Source organism: Strigops habroptila, chromosome 3 (assembly GCF_004027225.2).
Source record: "Strigops habroptila isolate Jane chromosome 3, bStrHab1.2.pri, whole genome shotgun sequence".
Classification (NCBI taxonomy): domain Eukaryota; kingdom Metazoa; phylum Chordata; class Aves; order Psittaciformes; family Psittacidae; genus Strigops; species Strigops habroptila.
The window spans coordinates 8329218-8346091 of record NC_044279.2 but is presented as its reverse complement, the minus strand read 5'-3'; positions in this window follow the sequence as shown (position 1 = coordinate 8346091).

The following is a 16874-nucleotide window of genomic DNA, read 5'->3' as shown; positions in this document are numbered from 1 at the left end:
AGTCAACTTCCCAATTATTTTAAGTCTAATTCCTGGAATTGCATAAAATTTAACCACCTATTATATTCTGAATTGGTGCCTGCTATGATGGAACTTGTAAATATTCCATTTGTTATTTTAAAGAGCAATCTTAGCGATCCTACGAAAAATGGATGATCACATGAAAATGTACAGATTTTCCTCTCTGCTTTCCTATGGAGCACTGAAGACAAGCTATAGTACAAACGCTGGAGGCCACCTATCTCACAAATTTTGTCTCAGTAATTTAAAAGCAAAAACATCTGCTTAGTGGCGCCATTACTCTCTCTCACTTTTTTTCTCCTTTTCATTTGTTTTCATTTTTGCCAATATATTCAATCACTTGTAGTGGGGCATGCCAGAAAAAGAAATATCCAAACAGCTTTGAAACAAGAATAGTATAAATATCTGCAATATCAAACTTCTTTGCATATGCTCAGAAATTCAGGAAAAGGAAAAAAAAAAAGGAAGTGCTTTGCCTTTGCTCTTTATCACTCCTATCTTTGGGGTTAATAACCATTCTCAAATAAATATTTACATTTATTTTAGAATTAAGATAATATTTTTAAAACTTAATCATTTTCAGGCAGTATTAGAAATACAAAGTCCTAATTCATCAACTGTGACAATATGACAAATGTTTCACATTCAGTGCTCAGTGTTTAAAATATGAGATGTTAGGTAAAGCTGGTGGCAGTTTGAGCATAGATATGCTCTAGCAATGTAATTGCTAAGAAAAATAAATCAATTAGAATAGTTTGCTAACATAGCACCATTAGATCACATATTTTCTATTCCATTTACGGCCATATGGTGAAGGATTCATTTTGTCTTGGCATAAGGACATTTCTGCAGAAGAAAAATTGGATTGACATTTTATTTTTACACCAAGCTACACTTCCTTGTAAGATAATTATTTATGAAATACGATGTGTAATTTGATGCATGATCTCTGGAAGAGGTTACTAAAGAAGGAATTAAATTGTTATTTTTAGCAGTAGTACATAAAATATATACTCAGGAGTGCTGTAAAGAAAATTGTCTGGTTACCAACATAGGAGCTGCTGTTGTGATAGCTGCTCTGATGGCTGATATAGCTGGGATTTAACCCAGTACCTCTACAGAGAAAATCATCAGTTGGTATAGCTATAAAGCTCTGCTACTAACAGCTCTCATCCTGATTGAATGAGTACAGAGGGAGGAACATCTAATATACATTTTCTGTAAATGTAACTTTTATTATCTCTATGATATTATACATATTGATATGGAAATGACTTGTTAATGTCGATGATAGGCCACTGAGAATTATTACCCTGCTACTCAGACTTAAATCTTGCCACAAGCCTAAAGCTATTCAAACTGAGATTAAAGCTGACACAGCCAAGATCTGATCTAAAGACACCTGCTTTCTGTCAGCTGTGCCAGGCTTCCCCTTCCCATAACCAGCTCTTTCCATAGCAGGCAGCATTATATTCTCTAGTATGAAATTTTTCATATCTCAGATATTGATGGTTCCTCACATTATTCCTTTGTGGAGTTAACAGCTTGTCTATGACAAAAACACATCCCCTTGAAAGACCTCTGGTATGAAGAAATCAGGAGAGAAGAATCCACCACAATTTTATAATTTTCTCAAGTGCATTCACATTTAATTCCTCCTTAATCGCTGTATTAAAACACTGTCTTTCCCATCTGAATGACCTTTAGTGTCCAGACTTCTCAGTGGGCCTTTCCCTGTTGGACTAAAAAAGGCTAAAATCCCCAGTACGATTCACTGCAATTCATATTCCCCTGATCTTGAATAACTATCCTAGATTTCTTTTCCAATTTTGTAATATCCCTCTGAAGTTATAGATTCTCAAACTGTAAGTAGTATGAAAATATTCATCTCATCAGTACTACAGAAGGAGGTAAGAAGGAGGTATTTTTTATTGTCACTGCTGCCACATATAAGACTTGGCATGGGTGTTTTTTGATGAAGAAAAACCACTGGAATATCCACTGATTCTTGCTCTACTATGATCTCTAAACCTTTTAAATAACACCATCTTCTGGAGTCCTACTCCTGTTGTAGGAATGACCTGCATTCCTTGTATTTGCATGGATAAAACTTTGCATTTATCATCTGAACTGTAAAAGGATCTTGATTGAATAAACTAGTTCACCACACAGTCTTGGTCATTGCATCTGACTACTCCATCATTTTTTGCTGTTCCTCTAGTCTTTGCGCCAATCGCAGATTTTATTGATGGTGATGTTATTACCACATCACACATAAAAATCTTGAGCAGTATCAGGTAGATTTTCCATGGTTAATTTTCCCACTAGAAAAAACTATAGTGAAAATTCTCTATGAATAACAACTCCTTAGCATTACTTAGTTATACCATTCACCAACCCCTTGGTATGCGCAATGTTATATTTTTAATTAGAATGTCATAAGGTTCTAAATCCTTACAGAAGTTTAAGTAATGTAATAATTAGTAATGACTTGAATAATTCAGGTACTTTTGGCATCCAAAGTTCTAATCTCCTCAAGAATTTTTTGTTTTGTTTTTTTTTACAACCATAAAGTACCCTGCCATTACTTATAGTTTGAAGCCTTTAATCTTCATTAATCAAATTCCATTACTTTCCCTTTGGCCTGGAAAAACAGAAATCTTGATAACCAAACATCCCTTTTGAATACTTACAGGTTTTACAGGTTGCTGTCACTTTTCTGGACTTCCTTTGGGTTTCCTCAGGATTTGTTAAAATATGCATTCGCAGTTTGGACTGTGAAGCATAACTCATCCAGACCACACAAATTCCTCATTGTTTACCCTCTGTAGATGATATGTGGACTGAAAGGTACTTCATCATCTTTATATTGTACGAGCAAATTATTCTTGCCTGTTTCCAGTTATAGAACAGAAGTATTTGTTGACTGCTTCTGCTTTCTATACATGGTTGTTACTTGCATCATGTCCTTCTACAAATTACCCTTTATCATCTGTCATGACACACCTAATCTACTTACTTAGAAAATGTCCTGTGATGGAAGTAAAAAAATTCTCTCTTTTGTCCCAGCTTCTACCAGCTAGAGAACTGCCATTGAGCTTAGTGCAGTGTCTCAAACTTCTCCCCCTGCCCTCCAAAGAACCTAACAAAACCCCACAACAAAACCAAAACAGGACCTAGTTGCTTTGATGTTGTTATCTCTGTGCGTTACTTCATCTGGCCATCTTTGCTCTCGTGCTCTCCTTTCTTCGCAGGATATTTTTTCCTCAGAGATTCAGACATAAAAGCAGCATCATGAATGCTTTCCTGGGATACATTGTGCCTTTGTATTAAGACTTCTCAATAACCTTCATCTTATTTCAAGACTCTCTACTCCCAAATGCAAAATTATCTTTAAAGGTTTCTTGCAAAAAAAGTTACCAAGGAAACGGCTAATAAAAGTCTTTGTCCAGATAAGCTGAAAATTCACAGATATTTTCTTCTTCAATTTGTTTTCATTTCTCAAAAATGTAACTTGTATATAGAATTGGTTTTGTATTAAATCCTTATAATGATAGTTTTAGCTAAACTGTAACAGAATAGAGCAGCTGTGATAATAATGATAGTTGCCGTGTATCCGTATAGTGAAAGGTTTGCTGAGCCCATACAGATACAGAACTGGGGAGATTAAGTCATTTCCCTGAAGTCACATGTGAAAACACATATGAAAGGCAGGACATGAGCTGTAGGATTTCTCTCCCACATCCCAGCACTTTTTCCATAAGCTCTTCGGGGGGGGGGGGGTTTGTTGCTTTTGTTGTTGCTGTTGTTGTGGGGGGTTTTTTTGCTTAAACTGTCAAGATTCTTTGAAAACATTCATCTTTATGGATGGAAAATGTCATTTTTCCTGAGAGCACTGGAAAGAAAAGAAGGAGGGGAGGGGGAGAAGTCTTCCGCATTTTCTAAACCAAGCTGTAAAACAAGAAGAAAAGAAACACAGAAAAAAGCATTCATTTTCCATCAGAAAAACAGCTATGCTAAAATCTCAATTCAGGCTGTAAGCACCAGACTGAAGCGCATTTCACTTTAAAGTTCAGCAGCTGTAATATCTATCTGGACACCATTAGTTTTCTTATGAGGATGAACAGAGGACCAGCAGCTGTAGAACCAGACTTTCTCCTTCCTTTCCTCTTTAATAAAAGTCTGTATTTCAAAAGAAGTACAAGCAAATCTAAGTAAATTATGGTAAAGATTACAAGGGCCTTTTACTTGCTTATTATGAAGATGTCTGCTCATGAAGCAATAGGAGTGCGGAACAGAGAAGGAACATTTTATGCTGGGGGACAAAAAAAACTACAATGTTGGTTCAGATTATTTCCATAGGGGAGCAATGTTTGGAGGCTCCATTAAGTTGCCTGGCACTAGCTGGCAGAAAAAATAAATGAAAACACAGCTTTAAGAACACTGCCTTATTTACTGATGACCATAAATGGAGCAAAGCTGGAAGGTGTTCAAGATTGCTGACTGGCTGATTGTCACAACTAATTGTTTTTGACATCCAAGTGTTCTACACATTGATTTGCACAACCTGCCAAGCCATAAGCTGCATCTACTGGGGAGTCAAAACTCTATAAAGGTGCAAAGCACCCAGTGATAATACAATGTATAGTCATGAGTTTAGGCATATCATTTAGCATAAATTGTTTTCCATACCCATTGTGTTATCATCATTTTAAGCAAGTGTACTACCTGACAAATAAAAGTTCATTCTGTAATATATGATGAGAGTGCTAAATGACTATTTAAATAAGTTTTGCCCAGAAATGTCATGCTTGATTTGATGTGCACCGATAGAACTTGAACTCAAGATTTGAAGAAATACTAAAAGAAAGGCTTAGAAACTGACTGGTAGTGAAAACACAGTTGGGAAGAATCAGTAGTGCAAACCTAGTATCTGCTGCTTTCTGTGGTTGCAAGTACAGTTTTAGCACCTTCAGCTGGTGGTACTTAAATAAATAGTGGCACTTTCAGGTATGAATTCAGAAGAATAGAGCCAATTTCTTGCTATATTTTGTTGCTAGTTTTATTACCTGAACTAATAATTAATTCATCAAGATTTATAACTTTTCCCTATATCTGTTAGCAGATTATGTTTTACAATATAGTACACATTCATCTATGTAGCCATGTAGCCATAACGGTAGCCATGTAACCACAAACAACACAAAGATAACTATGTGGACCTACTGTCACATAAGAGTAAAACATATATTATTAAATCTTTTGAGAGGTTTAAAATCACTTCAGGATTTGAATGCCCAAATCAAAATATCTTGCTCTGATTTAATGTTCTGAGATTATGTACTCCTTACTCTGTGAAGAAGTCTTGGTTTCTATTAGAATACTCTGAAACTGAAACATATGACTTCACTGATGATTTCTAAGTGCCTGGGCCTAAATGTCTTAGTAATAAAGATTTGAATAATTATAACTATTAGGAGTTGGATTTTAGTACCTACTTTAAATAAGAAATCTACAAAAATTGAAGTTTGTTATTTGTCTTCCTCTGCTCATCACATTTCACTCACTTCCAGGTCTGATTTTCTTACCATATAAATGGAAAACAACTTTCCCTTCACAACCACTCACCCAGGGTGCCTTTGGTTTGTGACAGTGGGCCTTTCTCTCTGACACAACATCAGTGATAACAGAGGTTTTGTTAGACAAATCCATGATCTGATCTCCTCTTCAATTCTACCATTGTGCTTAAAATGTGATCTCAGTGACACCAGGGTAAATGACCATCAGATTCTTTGGCCTAAAGCAAAACCTGAAAATTCTTCTGCTGTATAGTTGGAGTTCAGTGTTTATTTTATCCAGCTGCCCTTCTTCACTAATGTGACTGTCATTTTTCATTCACCGTTTCCACATTCAAAATTGAATTTTTTTTCTTAAATTATTTTTTCAAGTTTTTTTTTTCTTTTTGAGGCATCTTGAACATTTGCATTTAAAATCAACAGTTTATCTTCTCCCCTCTCTCCTTTCTAAGCTCTAGCAATCAGAACCTAAAGCCATTCCTCTGTCTGCTATCTACATCTGTGCAGGTACCCAAACATACTATTACACAAATAAGAATCCAACACCCCAAAAATAAAAAGAATTACAACTAGAGTATTTTCTAAGGACACATGTTGAAATACGTGTTGAAATTCCTGCTGGGCAATGCACAGCTATCTCAGTTGTCTGTTATCCATTGGTACCTATTGTGCATCATTTCTTTTACTACAGATCAGCTCCACAGCTTTTTTTTTCTTCTTGAAAGTCCCTCTAGTTTCTTGATGTCTTTCTAGGAAAATATCTATCTTTCAGAACAGCCATAAACCATTTCAAACATAACATTTCAGAAGGGCATGAAGCATAAAAATAAAGAGCACATAGAACTACAACTATGAGGAAATATGACTAGGTACAGTTCGTGTGCTGCTGGGGGAAGCAGACCACAGTAGACACCCACATACAATATGCTGTCTACCATCATTCACAAGAGCTTCCAGACACCTCCCACCCATCCAAGATATTTGTCTTAGGTTCCTTTCTGCTCCTGATGCATTAGTGCTGCCACTTTGTGGTTTAAACTTTCTCTCTGCATACTCCTCCAATCTGCTATAATTTGTTCTTTGCTTGTTTTTGCTTCTTCACTTTATGTCATTCCCTCAGTAGCTGTGCTCTTAAATCAAACAGACAGAAACCTAGCCACATGCTCAAAAGAAAATCTTGTTCAAAATTCTGAAGGTTCAAAGAAGAGATTTAATGATCATAGAAATTCAGCAAATATCCATGGCTAACGTAAGTATTATGAGTACTCCAAGCCTGCAAGGCCCAAAGCTGATGCTGCACATTTAGAAATGGAAAGATCTTCTCTTCATTTAATGGGTAGCAAAAAAACACAGGTCTGTCTTTGGTCAGTGACAGAAAAAAAACCCTCATAATATCATTAGAATCCAGTCTGCTTCACCATAGAAGAGGTAAAAAAGCACCCTGCATGCAATTATGAGTAGAACTGCTTCCAGGACTGTTATATCAAAGTAATTCTAAATGGGCATCATAAAAACATTTGAGAAAGTAAATTAAATTTGCTGTTTTCCTTGCACAGGGGAAACATCAGTGCTAATAATAATTTGAAATCTCATTGATATTATGAAGGTGATTTGAAATAAATATCATTGATAACCTCTATGCTAAGGAGACTTCAGGACAAATAGATACATCTACAACTGTCTTCTTTAAAATGTCTTTTAAAAAGCACAGTAGTTCTTTGGCTAAACAACTTCTCATCTCACTAGTTACCAAGACAAACCAAATACTAAATATCTGGAAACTAGAACTAGAAACTAGGACTAGCCCACCAAAAAGACAATTCCAATATGTTTAACCATAGTTTATTATTCTTTCACTGGACAGATCACTGAACAAAATATGAGTCAAAGTCATTTGACAACTCCATGACTGAAGAGGCTACAGCAAACACTATGGCCACTTAGCACCTGATTGAGACTTTTCTTAATTGATAGAGGACTGTTGCTACCATACACATTCCAAGTTCTCACTTACAATATGGTGTGATGAATTCCAGTTGGATGTGTCAGCTGTCTTTTAGCTGAAATTCATCAGGTCCCCCCTCATCACAGACTCTCATCAAAGGTATAGGCCCCCTGCAGGAACATGAAAGCAGCTTCGAGAGAAGTAAAGCTGATCTGAGTCATTGTGAAACATCACAGGTGACCCTGGATTCCCTGTTTCAAGGTGTTGGGATGTACAGGTGATGAGATTTAGATTTTGCCCTTCAGTGGCTTAAATTTCAATGACCCAAAACGAGATTCAAGCTTTGTGATTCTCAAATCAATTCAGAAAATGGGATTTGAGCAGGTCTGATCTTTTTCCTCACTATTTTTATCCTGACGAATTTGATTCAGAGCTTGAAAAATACCGTATGCTCTTTAATTTACATGTGTCATTCTGCTTTGCATTGCTGACTGGTGTCTGCAGCTTCCTACTCATAATTTTTGCATTTGATTCTTTGATTGCTCAGGTTGCTTACAGTAACAAAAACTATTTTCATTTAGTCCAGCAAAGATGAATGTAGTATCTTCTACTTCATAGCAAATAGATTAGTTAATCAACAACCATTTGTGTTTCCACTATAAGGATTCCTTAGTATTTGATACACACTTTGACACAAACTTCACTAGCATCAAACAATTAAAAATAACTAAAAATATAATTAAACTAATAAAAAAATTGATCAAAATAGAATAAAAATGTATCAAAATAATTAATATATGGATCAAAATAATTTATATACGTTTACTAATATAGATCATATTAAGTACAAATTTGGATGTAGTTCTCATTTGACACTTATTATTTCCCTCATTTCAAGCTGCCAAGAAGCTTATGGTGTTGATTAATTCCTTCGAAAAATGTTTCAGATGATGAGAAACCAGCAATGAATACAGGAAATTTCTCCCATGAACAGTGAATTTGATCAGAGATACTATGGACCGTAAGACCCTGGCAACAGATGGGGTTGACTGAAATCTGATGTCTAAGGGAAGGATTTTAAATGCAGCTTCAAATTTTCAGTGCTACAATTTTGCATGTTTAATTTGAGCTGTCTGGAAGTGGATTTATTTATTTAGATACAGAATTTTCTGAAAATCAGGACCTTTCAGAAGGCAAAACTGTCTGCCAAACTTGTAATAGTCAAAGTTCTCAAAACTGGCTGTCTTCCATTATCAGATTAAGGATATCTTATTGCTTATAAATCCATCATTTTTGCACAGATTTTCTTGAAAGACTGAGATGATACATGGAGGTGACGACTCATGACTTTTTGACATTTAAAGAGAGAAGACACATTGCTCTCCTTTCCTTGTCAGATGCTTGAGAATGATAAAACACACCAAAGGTTAAGCTTGCCTCCAGAGCACTATGTCTATGGAAAAGATTCAAAAGCCAGAGAGAGATAGAGAAGAGGAAAGAGAAAATACATTTCTTGCCTTAATGACATGAAAAGGAATCACACATTTAAATTTCAGCAGTCTCTTTTTGATTCTTGGCCGCAGTTTTCTGGTAACACTTCTATCAGTCACATTCATTTGAAGCATGTGGCGACACATATTGGAGATATGAAGACACAGTTTCTGCATTTTCAATTTCCCATCCTCAAAGTGCTTTTCGATTTCATCATAAATCTGGAGAAAACCCAGTGATGTGTGAAAGATATTTTATCCCATTTTTTTCTTAATTCATCACTGTTATTTTACTTAGTTTCTCCCTTAGCCAGGCTGCTAATATGTATTTGCTTCTAGGATATCTCTCAATTAATGGAGCTAACATCAGGTATCACCTCCAGTTAAGCCTTCATTAAGCACCAATATCAACCATTATACTTCGATGAAAAAGGAAAACTCATGTAAACACTGCAACAAAAGATCTTCTGTTCTTCACTTAAACCTGAATGGACCTGGACAACATATAACAGGACCTAAGAGCTAAATTAGCACAATACTGAGTCACCCTTATTGGGCTCCATCGGTTCCAAATATAATTCTCTTTCAAGTACCCATTAGACTAAACTGATAATGGCAGGAAAAGGAAAAAAGACCATTTGAAAAGAATATCAGTTATGTGTAAGAAAGCATTGGAACAGCCTAAAAAGCCCTGAACAATTAGTGGAGAAAGATTGTTGTACGTCAGAAATGTGCAAAAACCTAAAAAGACATTGTGTGAGTAAATTAATGTTGGGTGCGCAAGTTCATTCATATATATAGATAAAAATGGAAATACAGAAACTCTTCCAGAGTATTATGGAAAAGCAGAAATGTCGGTCTAGGTATTTTTAAGTTCTTCCTCTTCATCCTATTTCCCACACATTAGAAGTGCCAGTACATGTGCTTGAAACACTGTTGTGGCAGACTGGCATATAATTGACCGTGTAATGACTTCATATCTGGGCCTGGTCCAGAATCTCAATAAAAAAGTTCCTTGAAATGAAGCCTTATTTAGGTCAGTTGTGCTTCACAGAAGTATCTGAAGGCATTTCATCTGTGAAATAGTACTTTCAGATATCAAAATACAAACTGGAGATTTGGTTTGAAATCAGCAAATGGAAGTTAATAAAAAAAAAAAGAAAGATACTATATTTGAAAGAACGAAATCCAGCACTGAGATAACAAAAAATGCTTATGCTACAACAAAGCAGTATCAAATCTGAAGGAATACAGCAATCACAAACATATTAAGAAGCCAAATTTTAAAAGGAATGCAGCAACGTGAAATGCGTTGTTACAAGACTTGCTTATAAGGCATTAGACTTTTTTTAATCTGTAAGACTGAAGGACAATAAGAGTTTCAGGAAGCACAACCTAAAAGAAAAGGTTAAAATAATTGGATTTATTTCATCTACAAAAGATTAAACAAAGACATGATAACAATATTCCAGTAGATGTTTTTACAGTAACAACAAGAATATTGTTACATTCTTAGAGGAGTGATCAATTGTTCAGAGAGTTCATTAGGGGTCAAACAAGAAATAATCGGCCTAATGTGCAGCAACAAAGATTTAGGTTAGATACTGCAGAAAACTTTCTAACTAAAAGTGTAAGGAAGCACTACAACAGGTTACCTATGAGTTGCAGAATTGACTTACTTGGTGATTTTAAAGCAAAAATCTGTTAGAGGCGGCCTCAATACACATCACTTGCCTTTTTCAGTGTAGGGTATGGAATTAAGAGGCCAATTAAGACCATTCCCAGCTTTCCTTTTTGAAGATTTATGATATATGAGATCATGGGCTATAATATATAAACCCTTTTCTGAAAATATGTAATTAAAAATTATCACACAACTTTTTTTCTTCATTAAGCATCTAACCTTTGTAGTGAAACAAAAATCTTTTTGTGATCCAAGGAGCAATATTCAAACTTCATTTCAACTGGATTTGGCTTTCTTTCTGTTGGAGTTCTGTGGTGCAAAGGACAATGACCTATTGGCTAATTCTTAGAAACACAAATGCCAGGCTCTGCTCAGAGTGTTAGAACATTAAGTAGAAATTAACATTAGCATGAACAGAGACTTTACAAATTCCCACAGAGACCCAAAAGCCTGACAGAAGTCAAATACCACTGTAATCAGCAGGAAGCTACACATCGAGGCAGTATTGTTCCTAGCCCACTAAGTTCCTTCTGCAAAAGAATCCTACCTTGTCTCATACAACAGTGCTACTTAAATACATGGGAATGTATTGCAGTAAATTGCGATTCACAGACAGGAGAGAAGCAAATGATTTCTGCTGCATTGGTAGGAATTGGGGTTTTGCTGCAATGGTCTTTTTTTCCTTGAGTGAAGCCTACAGGCTGAAGAGGAGGATGGGACACTAAGTCCCAAATCTGGCCATTATCTTTAGCCCCTCTGCTTCACGTGCACAACCCAGGCAAAGAGCACATGAGCATCTTAAGCCAAAGAATATAACCATAAAATACCAAGACAAACACTGTAAAACATACAGCATAAACTTTGGGTTTTTTCCCCAAGTAGTTTACCACTGATTAAAGATCTTCAAATTTCAGTCCCTGAGGCAGTCCTGCTTTGGGTACAGTTCCTACAAAAACACTTCAGACTTGCGTGAATAATGAAGACTCTGATTTAAAAAAAAAAAAAAAAAAAAAGTGTTACTATTTATATAATTTTAAAGTACTATCTATGTTTTATGTATTTTCTGCCAGGTCTTTGCTAATTGTTTGCTTAATTTGCACTGCTGTTACAGTCCAATCATCTACTGTGATGTGGCAAGGGCTGTAGCTCAGATGGAGGATGAGGGTAAGAGGTGCCCTGGACCAGGGTAAGACCATCTGTAGCCTCCCCATGCACTGTTGGGGGCTTCTCACTATTGCCATGGGGCATGGGGGACACTGAGCCCCTGCAGCCAGGCCTAACTTCCCAGAGGGACAAGGGATGCTCTCAACACCTTTACATGTGACTCTAAAAGGAGAGATGTCGAGCATCAGATATTAAATACCAGTGACAGTCTGACCCACCATTCCCTTCCTCCAGCATTTTGCCAACATTTTCCCTGATGTGACAGAAAAGCACAGGTATAGCACTGCTATGTCACTCACAGGATTCTGCTTATGTCCAAGCAGCTCTCCAGCACCTTACCAGTGTTATGGATCATGTTATGTCCCATTGAAGAGCTCCTAAGGCAGTTTGGAGAGCACAAACAGACAACTGTCTCAACCATTGCTCACATCTCTTGTCATGTGAGTGGCACTCAGTTCATATGTTTTCATCAGAACTAGAAACTCATGTAGGATTAACTTTTTTTTTTTTAATCACAGCCACTATTTCAGGATCTAGCTATATCCAGCTGCTCTATAGGATCTGTGAAATTCATGTCCCACCTCCTCCAAAGTTCTCAGAGCCGTATCCCATATCTATTAAGGGAGATTACTGATTCAGGAATTTCACGTTATGCTACATACCCAGCATAAGCACTAACATTTTACAGCATGCAACCATTAAGGCAAGTTTTGGGAAGTGCTGATATGCAGAGAAATATCCTCATCCATTCTTTTGTAACATCCACCTTGGATGCTGACAACAACAATTCATGCAGTGCTTCTTATGAAGAATATGTACAAATGGACCCAGAACAGAACGTGCACTGTCAGACTTCTCACGGACAGGTTTTATTCAATACAGTTTGGACACAAACACAGCTGCCTCTCTCCCTTCACCCCCCTTTGCTCTGCATTTTACACTTTGACAAGGACAAATGGTGTCACCTATTAATCTGGTAATTCTAACATAGTTAAGACACTAGGTGAAGCTCTGCCCCATTACATCTCTGGGGAAAATACCATTCTAGATGGATGTCAGTGTTATATTCCACCAGGAAAAAAAAAAGGAAAAAATATAAACCTGAGGGGTATATATGTGCTTTTCCTCCTGGCTTTAACTCCTGGAGTAGCATGAGTGAGTTTTAGACATCTACAATTGGTGGATATGCACATACTACAAGTTTATTGGAATTACAGAAGCCTGAAGTGAGCTATGGGCCAGAGTCAATTTAGTAGCCAATACACTGAAACTGGAACAATTTATCTTGGGTATCATTAGAGCAAAGTGTGAGCTCGCAGATCCATAGAAGTGATGGTTCTTCCATGCTGTGTTAATTGCAAAGCACCTAATAGTTCACCACTGGAAATCCATAGCACATCGTGGGATTGAATGTTTCTACAGTGGTTTTAGTTTTACCACTTGCAGTAGATAATGAAGTGAGTGAGTTAAGGGAAAAAAAACAAAAAAACCCACCAACCCATTGTCCCTGTGTTTGAATTCTTCAGAATTTCTCTTTATGTGTTTATAGGACAGCTATTCTACAAGAACGTTCCACTGTCTTTTGCACAGAAAAATGTCATCTACTATAACAGTTGTAGAAAAGAGATATTAATTTCTTAGTATTTTGTATCTGATACCTTCCTCCCAGACATGGTGGACCCTGTCCTAGGCTATTCTCAAAGTCAAAACAAACCAATATCTTTTACTCTCCCTGGACATAACCAGTCCACTCTCTGACCCATGGGATTGAGCATACTTGACCTTTCACGGTCAAGACTTTTCTACTAAGCCTGTCTGGATTTGCTCAACAATCAATGGAGAGATGTGCAGACCTGTGTAAGACAGATGACTAGAAGACAGAAGATTAATTATTCTCTAGATGTATTTCTCCCACTCTGTACTCAATATAGAGACCCAAGAAGACTGCCTTAATTTAGACACTTAAATTTCAAGGAGATAAAGTTAGTTAGGTGAATCCCACATTCAATTTCTGGCTTTATTATCTTTCCTACAGATAGTTACGTTATCTGTGCAGATGAAAGTTTTCTTTCAGTGGGGCTTCTACGAGTGAGCTTTTCACAAATATTTTAACCAGGACTATTTTTGTCTTTTTTTTAGATTTGATCTACACATCAGTGCAGGCTATTTACATGGCTCTCTTTTTAGCTTAGTGTTTCAGGCTTTTTCTCTAACACAGTTCTCTTTGCTCACTTCTGCAAGGACCCTTTCATAGCTGATAGGTAATCAAAAGGTTGGAGATACGGTGTAGGTGATGAGTATTGTATATCTTCTGACCCACAAAAACTGTTATGACAACTATGAAGTAACTAACTTCACTGTCATTACTCCTCAGTGGGAGACAGTTTTAAGGATGAACTATCTGAGGGTATTCCTAATCATAAATGAATCAAGGTTTGTAAAGCTAAATTAACTTAAGTTTTCCTTAAATTTAAATGAGCATCTGCACCCAAGATTAATCATGGAAAATTAAATGTAATTGTAAATCTTTTCTTAGTTGAGATTTACAGTCTTTCTCTAAATCTGGGCCGGGTGGTGGTGGAGTGGTATTCCTAATTTTTGGCAAAGCTTTCAGCAATATTTATTTCACGCAACTTGAAAAAAAAAAAAAGAAGTGGTGTGCCATTTTGTTGCATTTTATTTCTGTAATTTTGTTTTGGCCTTTTCAGTTAATTAACACTATGTTTCCAGAACAAACAAACAAAATTAACTTGTGTAGTATGTTTCTCTCGTGCTTGGTCACTGGCTGAATCCATGTTACTCCAAGTAGAATAGTGTCGTTTCCTGATTTGACTCTTCCAGCACTCTCTCCTTATAAGTCAGAGTCACGCTGGTGATCACATCTGTCTGAGTAGGATACACTGCTGTGAAATGGACAGTGGATTGGAGATTGTTCCCTCTGAGTAGTGGGGTAATCAGGTGCTGGCTTTCTCTGAGACAGCACTGGAGTCATGAAGGACCTGTTTTTGTAGTAACACTAATTTTACTGACCAAAAAGGAGGGAGGTTTGACAATACTGGTTTTTCTCAGACTGCACTCACAGAGCTAAACTTGTTGCTGTGTTTCCCCTCTCTGGGATTTTACATGAGAGAACCAATTTGTAAGGAGGAGAAACAAAATGTCTCCCTTACCCAGCTTTGTTTTTCTTGGTTTGTTTTTCATTCCCCACTGTCACCCTCTCCTGACACAAGATAGCAACAGCTATTCAGGTTCCCTTTTCCTGCTGGTGTGTTGTGTGCAGTGATTACACAGCATGTAATTAAGTTTCAGGAGTGAAGCACAAGTGGGTGTCAAGAAGGCCAGAATGAAGAAGGTGCTTTGGATGGTTGAACTTTATGCCTCTTCCTTGCTAATATTAGGACAAATGCTTTCTTGTAACAGAAGAATGAGGAAGAAGCTTCTCAAAAGCATTTCCAAAGCATGTAAACAGCTTCTGCTTCCAGGTGTCTTATAATCTTGACTGATTTACAGGGGCCAAAGATAGAAGTAACACACATCAGTGGGGTTGAGGAACTTTTAATACAAAACTTATACAGAAATGCTATACTTCTTTCCAAGAAGAAATTCTAACTTATTCTGAGCTTACCTGCTCATGCACAAATAAACATATGACAGAAGAAAGGCTGCGGGTGGATTTGAATGACTAATGCATTGGAAGTGTGAACACTGCTTCGCTTCTCACAGACATTAGAAAGCTGGCACCCTGTAGTCCTCCTAACATGGCTCAGGGCGGTGTGTGAAGTTGTACAAGTTCACCCATTAGAACCAAGGACTTCAAGCAGTGAATTGGCTGTCATATCCACCAGTTCCTGCTGGAACAAAGTAGACACGGGCTAGCTGGTAGCTGGCATCCCTCTTTTAGCAGTTACCCTGACATACTTCCAGGAGCTACTGAACAGCAGAAGGAAAGTGCCTGCTCTCAATGGAGTCAGAGGCAAACCTCACCCTGGAAGCAATCCTAGCCCTCTTGAAATATATGAGAATAAAAAGGTGCCAGCAAAATTGCAGAGGCTGAAACTCTGCTGGCGACTCAGGACTGTACCAAAAAGGCATTTGTCCCTTTTAGGAGTGTTCAAATTTTTGTCAACGCTAAAAGAAAAGGTCTCTTGTTTCCACTCCTAGTCTGGCATTTACTTTGCCAATCAATAGTTCAAGGCATGAACTTTTCATAGATGGTCTGTGGTCACTGGCTAATAATCCCCTGTTGCTGTTGCCTGAGGTGAGCATCAAATTAATGTAGACACATGTTCAACCTGGATAGTGAAATAACATTAACTGCTGCAGATTATTGGTAGGGCAAGATAGCACAAACACTGAATTGTGGCTGAAGCTTGAAAAAACACAAGCACGAAGAGGAAACCTGTAATTTTTAAGGAAACCTGTAATTGTTAAGGAATTAGGCTAGACTCACTGTGTATCAGTACACAGAGACTTGTCAATAAGTTAGTTATAGACAAACCTTTGGTAATAGAATCTTTTGACTGTATTGTAGAAATCTGGAGCTGAAATAAGAAAACAGTTTGCTACATCCACTAGAAATCTCTTTCAGAGCAGAGCTATTTATCTATCCCATGTTGGGTGTTTTGGTGAAACTTAGAAAGATGAGATTTCTTGTCTCGATTCAGTCTTTAACTGGCCCTCTCCTGCTGAGACCTTCCCAGACCCCTCACACCTGCCTCTTGCTCTTCAGAAAGTCGCAGAAGTAGCTATTTGTGTGATAAATCCTATTATGAACCAAATGGATGAGGAAGCACTGATAAACAAGATCAGCACCACCATATGACATCAGACACATTACTCCTCAGAATGGAACCAATATGCTGAGTGTGAGACTCTTGTGGTCAAAACTCCATCTCTGGAATGCTCTTGTGTTTGTGAAGTACTCAGCACTATGGCAGCTGGTTGAGTTGGCTGACTCCATCATCTTCTCTGTGCTGCTACTGCTGACTGTCATT